This window comes from Phalacrocorax aristotelis, chromosome 20 (assembly GCF_949628215.1).
Source record: "Phalacrocorax aristotelis chromosome 20, bGulAri2.1, whole genome shotgun sequence".
Taxonomy (NCBI): Eukaryota; Metazoa; Chordata; class Aves; order Suliformes; family Phalacrocoracidae; genus Phalacrocorax; species Phalacrocorax aristotelis.
In genome coordinates, this window is record NC_134295.1 from 4,343,608 (window position 1) to 4,352,918 (window position 9,311).

General features: G+C 45.5%; 1 long non-coding RNA gene across 1 annotated transcript; it reads right to left on the minus strand.

Moving 5' to 3' along the window:
* Positions 1-5,720: 5,720 nt before the first annotated feature.
* Positions 5,721-8,669, minus strand: LOC142066830 (uncharacterized). Its single transcript, XR_012663804.1, has 2 exons — positions 8,450-8,669; positions 5,721-7,146 (listed from the first exon to the last, which is right to left on the minus strand). It is a non-coding gene; the product is annotated as an uncharacterized LOC142066830 (long non-coding RNA).
* Between the last annotated feature and the right edge of the window lie 642 nt (positions 8,670-9,311).

A 9,311-nucleotide genomic window follows, 5' to 3' on the forward strand; every position in this document is an offset into this window, starting at 1 on the left:
AACATCTGGTGGGATGCAGATAAGCATCTCTCTTGTTTCAGAGTCGGGATGGGACCAAAGGACCTCCTGATGTCTCCTGTGACAGCTGTATTTATTATTATAGCAAATACAGGAAGAAAAATACCGGTGAGAAGGGCATATTTCAATTAGAAAAGCCGAATTTTGGATGAAGCACACACCATTCTGGGCCGCTGCCTCAGGCTGCCATTGCAGTGAGTTACTTGGGTGACTTTCTTGCAGCTTCCAGCTCCAGAAGAGGTGAGGGAGTGTTATAAGCACATCACTCATGCAAATATACGTGCACTCCGAGTTTAAAGTTTACGAGGCATTTCAGGTTAAAAATTCCTTGTTTTATTTTAGTTTGCTAAGTCAAACTGCTTTGATACACTTTTGTTGAAGATCTTCACCGAGCTACACCTCAGCAGATGACATCACCTGTAGTGATTGTCATTAAAGTCAAACACTGTTTCTTTGTTTAATTTGCTCTGTTCATAAAATCACAGTACAGACTTTTGCCTCATAAAATTACTATTTTGCAGAGCCTTTTTCACTGGACGACCATAATATTGAAAGCATCTTTCCGTTCCATGCTTCTACCCACCTTTCATATCTTTCCCTGCCTCTTACAGATGTTGTACAAATCAGGGCAAGGTCAAGTTTCTAATGAGTTTGTTCTGAAGAAGTTTCATAATACCATTCCATATTCACTTTACATCCATTCAACGGTAAATCACCTGCATTGATGAGCAAGGCCGTGTACAACCATTAAGAAGTTGTTCTCTGTCCTCATAAATTTTTTCTTCTGGCTCGACAGACCATGTTTATTCCTTGAACCCCCATAACCCTCATTTGATTCACAGACCGTACCTGGGAAAAGCTCTCGGTAATTTCTTACACATTGCCAGGCTTGACGACACAGAAGATCAGCACCTTCTCCAGATATATAAATAAAAAAAAAACCCTCACAACAATATCCCTGACACAGAGCTTGCTTGTTTTCAGTCGGAAGCAATCAGAAATGATGCTCTTCCACAGATGGCAATGGGTTTCTGCATGTGAAGGGAGGTCCTTGTTTTGTACTCTGCCTCTGCAGCCAGGATCTGCACAGGTTTCTAGGAATGCAATTTAGTCATCCTGGTGTTTGGCTGCCACTACTGGCCATCCCAGTTCTGCACCGGTACCCTGTGCTATCAGTCACTGCTAGCTGACTGCACCCAGAAACAGTACCCCAGTGAGTGAACTGCTCCAGATAAATCCCGTACAGAAGTAGCAGGTTGATTACATCTTACTCTTTCTCTCTCTGCATTTCTTCCATTATCAAAGTAGCAGAAGCTCTGTGAAAGCACAGAACTAAATCCTTCCACCTCTGCAACCCCACAGGAATACGCATTGTAATGGATTTACCAGTTTCTTCTTCTTGCAACCTTGCAGCATTTTGAAAAAGGCAGCGCGCAGGCAAAAATCAATGTATGCCAAGAGTAAAGGAATAATAATTTGCCAGGTCGACTCACAGAATTCCCAAATTCCTGAGAATTCCCTCTCAGCACACTGTGAAAGAAACCCCATACAGCTGAGTAGCAGGACACCGCTCCACGAGATAACTGCCCAGAATATTTTGAGAGGTAAATTAATACAGGAAAGAACCATGCACCCGATTAACAGTGAAAATACCTTAAATCAGCATAACAAAGTGGGGTGAGTGTACTTGTGCTCAGTGTAGTTAAATAGCTGTAATTAGATCAAACAAACTAGATTGATGTATCATCCCTTTGTAGACATGGCCTCGGAAGGTAGGTCAGGAGCTCAGTTCAGTGAAACAGTTTTAGTACTGCAGCTTTTATCTAACAAGGCAGAGCCACACACTCACTCAAAAGTAAATACTACTTAGTAGAACTGCTGAATTCCAAAGAAAAAGAGTTTATGGGGAAGACGGCATTCTCTAACAATAACCTTAACTTTTGCCAGTAGTAAAACTCTCCTAGTTGATCCGATACCATACCTTTTGGATAAACCATGTACAAAATGTTGGTTGCAAATTAATTTGTGTCAAGGCATTTGAAGGTCTTTATTGAGTTTATCCGTCAGTTCAGGTGTCTACACGGAAAGGGTGAATTCTAATTTGCTTTGTTCTGTCAGAACCTTTTAATTAAATTTTAAGAAAATAATGTACAACAACATTGCATTAAATATGGTTACTAAATTTCTGAGATGAGCAAAACATAAGGTAGCAGATGGTACGAAGAGGATGTATGCGAAGAAATGTAAATAGTAGGGAGCCTCACAAAATCAAAAACCTAAGGCAGAACTGAAAGCGCATGCAAGACCCCTGGGAGAGCAGAGGAGACGAAGCAACAACAGAGCTGAAAGGTACCAGGCTTGCCTGACTCAGAAATGACAAAAACGCCAACAGGAAACTCTGATCTATTAGAAGGAAAGACCCACCGTAACCAGGGGAGTCGAGATTGGTTTGAAGGGTCCTGAAAAGTCAATATGGTAGGAGTGGAGGAAACAAGGACAGAGCTTGCAGGTGCTGGCAAATATATTCATCAAACACTCTCTGAATCAAAAAGAACCCCCTCAGCCCTCAACCATTCCAGAACCGTAATCAATAAGTAATGAAGACATTATAAAAGAGCTAATAGTAGAAAATAACCTTGTATTGAATACAGACAAGATGAATTGTTTAAATTAGGCAGAAGACCAAACAAAGAGCAGCTTCGTAACTAATCGGAAGAGTTCTAATGATCAGGAACAGCCGCAGCGTTACTAGGGGGTTAGGAAGAGACGCAGCCTGCGCATTAGCATCATTTGGTACAGAACCTGCACACCAAGTCACAGGAGTTGGTGTGGCTGCGCAGATTTCGGCCTGGTGGCCCTATCTTCTATGATATAGCCTGATAAATTAGCGAGTCAATTATGACATACCTGCATATCAGAGCAGAGTCTGGGTGAAGACCAAGAAGGCCTTTCTTATCTTTTCATAAAAAAGCGATCAATAACAGGCCAATGCTGCGAAATGGAAGCCACCAAACACTACTTCAATGTGCTCAAGCGTGACGGGACACACACTGGAGAGGAGGACCCTGGTTGATGACTGTGTTCAGTTGAAGGAATAGTTGGAAAACAGTAACTATTCTAAACGTTCATATTTCAAATAGTCACTAGAAATTAGGGGGAAAAAAAGCCGTTGCTTCCTCTTTCCTGCAGGATTTGTTCTAGCCAGTGACAGGCCTGTGAAATACATCACTAATTTATGAAGTTAGAATTAATCCCAATGAATATTCTACCAAATATGGGAGGCGGGGGGGAATGAGAAGCTAGTGACCCGCCGTTACAAAAGCACCTAGCACCTACATGCGGAAGTTGAAGAGCATTTTCTTTCTTTCTTTGCACCAAAAATACTGCCATCTTAAAGATGTCTTTACACATCTCCATCTCCAACAGAAAAGCCAGAAACTGCAGTAAGACGAGAGGGATACTGGAATGTAGGCAGGCAAGGGTGCAGACTTTGGCTGACAAATCTCAGGAGTTGCAAAGAGAACAGCTGGACTGCAGGTTTTCTTAACATGTCTGTTTACTAAACACCAAAGGTTAAACTCAGTTAATAAAACCTGGGAAGCTGAAGAGCTGCTGATTTCTGAGGTGGCCCTTCCATGCAGCTGCAGAGAACACCGCACTGGTGTCGGGAAGTAATGCACCTTGTTCTGCCAACCGAGAGCGCGCACTGAGAAGACACCGAACTGCCCAACGACCTGTCTGCAGCTAGTGAAAAATATCACTGCGTTCTGAGAATCAGAAAGAGCATAACGAGAGAAAATGGCAGTGCTGCATGCAAACGACATCAGAGACGTGTGGGACAACTGAGTACGCTGCGTGACCGCTGAGCCCGTTGATGTCACCCTCGTGGTGCTCCCTCCATCACGAAGATGCATGTGGTGGCAGGTGGCTCTCTGTCTCATGCCAAGCACATCTCCATAGCAGAACACCGCAAAGTTCACTGAGTCTAAATCACAACTATTCTAATTCTGTATCTTCTTCTGCCCCAAGTTCAATTTGCCTGGGTGATTTATGAGGTGAACTCTGGCTATGCAAGGCTTCTCTCCTCCTGAATGGAGGGACAATTCAGATAAGAAACAAATCTCTTCTGAGTTAATAGAGGAAACTGGACTTAATCGCATTTACTAAGGTATTTATTATACATATAGGCCAGATGAAGCTTAGCATGTTTAATACATATAAAACTGCAGATAGCTGCTAGGAAGAGCAGAAAACAAACAAAAACAGATTCACAAGTTTCTTAATAATTTAAATTAAGCCACTAAACAGAGAAACAAGAGTTGCTGGCAATAGCAACAGATACCTATCAATTCCAGCTTGCTGCTTATAGCAACACACACAAATTGAAAAGCAGTTGGCTCCACACCCCCTTGGATACCCTCAGGCGGAGGGACCGCTAAACTGTAATCAACATCGATAAAAACCCCCCAACAGGCACTGCATTACTTTCGTGGCTGATGATTTCATAAATTGTCTTGAGGTTCTTTGTCATGAAAGACATTGTATAATAATGAGAGAAAAAAGACGACTGCCACTTACGGGCCCGGTCCTGTGAAAGCCAAGCGCTCTTTGATGACTCAGCAGTTCATGGGGGCTCATCAGCACCCTGTAGATGGGAGCCCAATGCTAAGAGATCCTTTGCAAGAAATTAATCTCTCTGGTATAACTTCAACTTATCAGTTTGGAAAAGACCATGTGCGGCATTCCTAATACCCAGTGAAATCACAGAATTAAAAATTTTAAGCGTAAAACCCATTATTAAGTCATCCGAGTCCATTTACAACCATTGATGGTAAATCCGTCTACTCCAGACAGGACGAGGCCACTCTCTTCTTTTTCCAGGGCAAGTCTATGAATAATTTGAGTGATTAAAGCTCAAAGCAGGTATGAAAATGAAAAAGACCAGGAAAGCACATGGGAAAGAAACCACACTCACATGAAGATACTTAGCTTTCATTCTGGAATCAAGAAAGGCACCCTCCGCTCCCCCCACTCCATACAGCCACAACATACAGATGAGGGTGTGCATTTTTTCCAAAAGAGTCGTCACTTTTAAAGGCACATTGAAATCTTATTTTTACTTTCTAGGCCTCCTTCTTCCATCGGAGGTGACCTAAATTTTGAGCTGAGGCATTCACAGGATCCTTGCTTGGAATATAAAACAACAGCAAAAACATCAGGCTGCAAAAGAGGCAAAATAACGGGAGGGAAAATTACAGTGAAGACCTCCCTGAGTAACAGGAGGTCACAAACGCTGCAGAAGTAGATGCTGAAGCAGGCCTGTCCTGAGACAGTGGACACAAAGCGAGTGCATTTACAGAAACCGAGCAGAAGACAGGTGGGCAGGATGTGAATCTAAGCAAATGGCCACAGTTCTGGGAATACCCAACAGTTCTCAAAATTTCCCCTCAAATACATCGCCAAATCCTTTGTGCAAAAAATGTCAGAGACACCTAAATCTGAGAGTCTCCTGTTACAAAAAAGTAAAACTTGAAAGCTACGAGGAAAGTATTCAAATGGAATCAAACAGCTACAGAAAGGGGTGGGGGCTATAATTCATATGCTAAAGAGAAAAATGTATGGAAAACACATATACAACCAGGTAACAGTAGTATAGGCTACTGAACATTCATGCAGCTCATCATTAAAAAAACCCAACCACATACTTGCAGATACATTTATTTTGCTTTATTGTATCATCTTAAACAGTCAACAGAAACTAAGATTATAATCTGTGCCTTTTTAAAATTCCATTCAACAGATGTTCATAAACAGACTTGAGCCAAATTTCAGATCCCCAAAAGGATATTCAGCCAGAGAACTTTTACAAATGTATGATAAAGTCCCACTTTTCCCCTTGTAATGATTGCTTTTCTGAGACATCAAATCCTCTCTTAGCCTCATTACAAGTTCCCACCAGCATAAAATGTATTTTTCATTTCCATTTCCTATAGTATTGTTTTCCAAAAATGGCACTGATGTTCCCAGCACAAGACAACCCTCCTTCACTCCTTTTTTATGTCATCTCCTCAATACGGTATGAAGTGATTGTCTCGGTGACAAGGCTCTGTTCTTTTAAAAAGATGAAAAAATCCAACTGGTACTAATAAATATTTACTTAATGTAAGGAGAAAGGAATTCAACAATTAAGTATGAAAATAACAGGAAAAAAATAGATCTTTGGAAAGGCAAAGCTGTAAGAAGTTCAGTCTTCTTTATGAGAATGACTGCTCAATAGCTCCTTTTGGGACACAGTGAGATGGCTTCTTTAAAAGTATGGTCTACAAATACCCCCAAATCACAGAAATTATAAGCCACTTGAGGATTTAAGATGCAATACAAAATTAAGAAATATCAGGACACATAATGAAAATGGTGTAATGAAAACAGTGTTGCTCTTACTTGTCTGTGTTAAAAGGGGTGGGGGGGAAGGGAAAGGTTTTATTTTTACTTAATTACTCTCAGTGTTCACTGGGGACTCCTTCCAAAGTGTATTTTATATTTGGACCTAAATGCAAGCAGGATTCAGCTTTGATCTTATTCCATATGACAATACATTTCTTAAATTAGAAGTCCCACAACTAGAACGTTGACCCCACCGCTACCATTCCTCCAGCACCTGAGAGCCTCTTACGTGTTATCAATCTATTAATCCCGGAAGCAGCACAGGGAAACCAAGAGATTGTTTAAAATTAAAAAAAAAACAAACAACAACAACCCAGAAAATAATACTTTGTAGGCTTGTAGCATCCTTAATCCATGGATTTCAACATACTTTGAAATATGAAGTCTCAAATGCTTAAAAAAAAAAACCCAAACCCACCCAACTTTAAGGTATTTTGAAAACGATAATACATTGAGTGAGCATCCACCTGTGATGCAATTAAAAGAGTCTCCTACTGCAGCATTTTAAACAAATTCAATCCACCTTCTGGTTACAGCTTACAAGTTTGTGGTATGTAGCAGGAACAGCAGAGCTGGTTAAAGATTTTCTCTTGCTTCACATACTCTGCAAGCTTCTCATTAACTCATACATGACTTTAATCAGTGCTGAAGCACACGCTTCTTTCAGCATGCATCAGGACTGGTCTGGAAAAAAACCCTCACTCAATAAAATATTACCATCACCATGAATTAGTAAAGAATAAGGCAACCTTTTGAAAAAGTGACTGCTGATTTTCGTATATAAAGGGTTAAACCGACCTTCACTGATGCAGAAGAGGTAATAAAACAGAACTTTAAGGACAAAAATGGAGCACTTCAAGTGATTATTAAGAAGAGCTACATTCAAGATGATAGAAGACAAAACCTCATTCTTAAAGCACAGATGCTTCTAAACCGAGAGATCACACGTTTTAAAAAGCACACTACCAGCCCCTTATAATGAATAAGCAAAACGAGGGGAATCGCGGTGGTTTTTTTTTTTTTTTCCTTGCAGGGCTGTGGAGCTCAGAGGAAAGGGGGCATTCAGTCGATGTGCTAGCAGAGCCAGCTGCAGGCTTTGCACTTACGCAGGGCTGTGGAGCTGGTATTGGGAGGGGGGGGGGGCAGAAAACAGAGTAAGCCTGAGAAAAACCCATCAGAGCTCCTGTCCTCCCCTTTCAGCGTTAATGGGAGGGATGCAAGTCTATGGGAGCTGCAGTGGGGGATGGGGCTGGCGGAGGGGGTGGGGAGAAGCAGAGCAAGGCCTTACAATCATCAGCAGCTCTTGTTCTCCTCTCCTTTCAGCGTTAACAGGAGGATGTGAAGCTCATGTAGCTGGGAATGGGATGGGGGAAGCAGAGCAGGATCATAGTTTAGCTTTTGTCCTCTCTCCACAGGGTTAATAGGAGGACATGAAGCCTGTGTAACTGGGATAGGGGGAGGGGATCGGGGGGTGGTGGTGGTGGTTAGGGCCTTAGATCACAGTTTCTTGCCCTGCTCTCCCTGCAGGGTTAACGGGAGGATGTGAAGCTCTCGTGTAAGGGCAGCTCTAGGATTTGTGGGGTCCTGTGCGAAGTCAAACATCCGGGGGAGGGGGGAACCGGGGACCGGGGGCAAACTTCCCTCAACGTGGCGGCGCGTTCCGGCGACTCAGATGCCTGCTAATCCAGAAAAAAGAGCCAATAAGTTGCCCATGGGGTGGGGGTGGCCATCGGTGGGGTGGGGTGAGCCCGGTTCCTTATCTGTAAGGCGCAGGAAGACCAGCCTCCGCGGCTGAGGGCCGGAGGGAGGGCCCAGGTGTGCTGTCAAGAAACGCACGGCCCTCAAGGAAGGGGGAGGAAAACCGAGGGTGGGTGATAGGGTGGGTGATGGGGCGGGCGGGCGGGCGGGCGGGCGGGGGGGGGGGGGGGGGGCCGGGGGGAAGGGGCAGCTCAGGGGCCCGTGTGGAAACTGCTCTGAGGACGCTCACCTGCCAGGAGCACTCCGACTTGTGTGAGGAGGGGGGGGCCGAGGTACGTCCCCAGACCCTCGCCCTAAACCGGGGGAAAGTTTCCCCCAACTTTGCCGCTCGCCCCGGCGAGGGGAACCGTGAGGAGGCGGCGGGCTGCCGGGCCCCCCCTCCGCCCCGCCGGAGGGGGAGGGGGCGCTGTTCCCGGCTCCGCGCCGCGTTTTCCCGCTCACCCCCCTCCCTCGCGCAGAGCTCCCCGTGCCTCCTCACTCCTCCGCGCCTCCGGACTCCTCCACCGGAGCCGGCGCTTCGTTTTTCTAACCTCCCCTCCCCCCCCCGCTTCCTCCTGATTTATACCGGCCGCGGGGTGAGGGTAGGGAGGAGAACACTTATTCCCCCTTTTCCCTAACGGCGCTACGCTAAGGGAGAGCGGGATGGAGCTTTTTGCCGGGTGAGGGCGGAGAGGCGGTTGGGACTACTTGACGTTCTTGCCACGGTTTCGCGGAAGGAACTCGCTGTGCGAGAGGCTGCGCGGTGGTGCGGCTCTTCTCAGCGCTTCCTGGAAACTCCCGCTTAGGAGCGAGGGGAGGGGGGCGGGAGGGAAAGAGTCCCAGGCCGGCAGTGGGGTGGGGGGCGGGGGGGCACGACACAGCCCCCTCCTCGCCGCGGCACCGGGGACGGACGCACGCAACCCGGGCAGCCCCCGATCCCGCTGACACCGCTCAAAGCGATCCCCCCCTTCACCCCCCTCTTCCTGTGCAGATGGAGCAGAGAGAAGTGAGGGATAAACTCCCTCATAACCGCCGTGCAGGCCGAGGGGGAGGGGGTGCCTCATTTGCCCTTCATAACCCCTCAGAATCCCCGAAAAGAGAGGGGTGGGGGG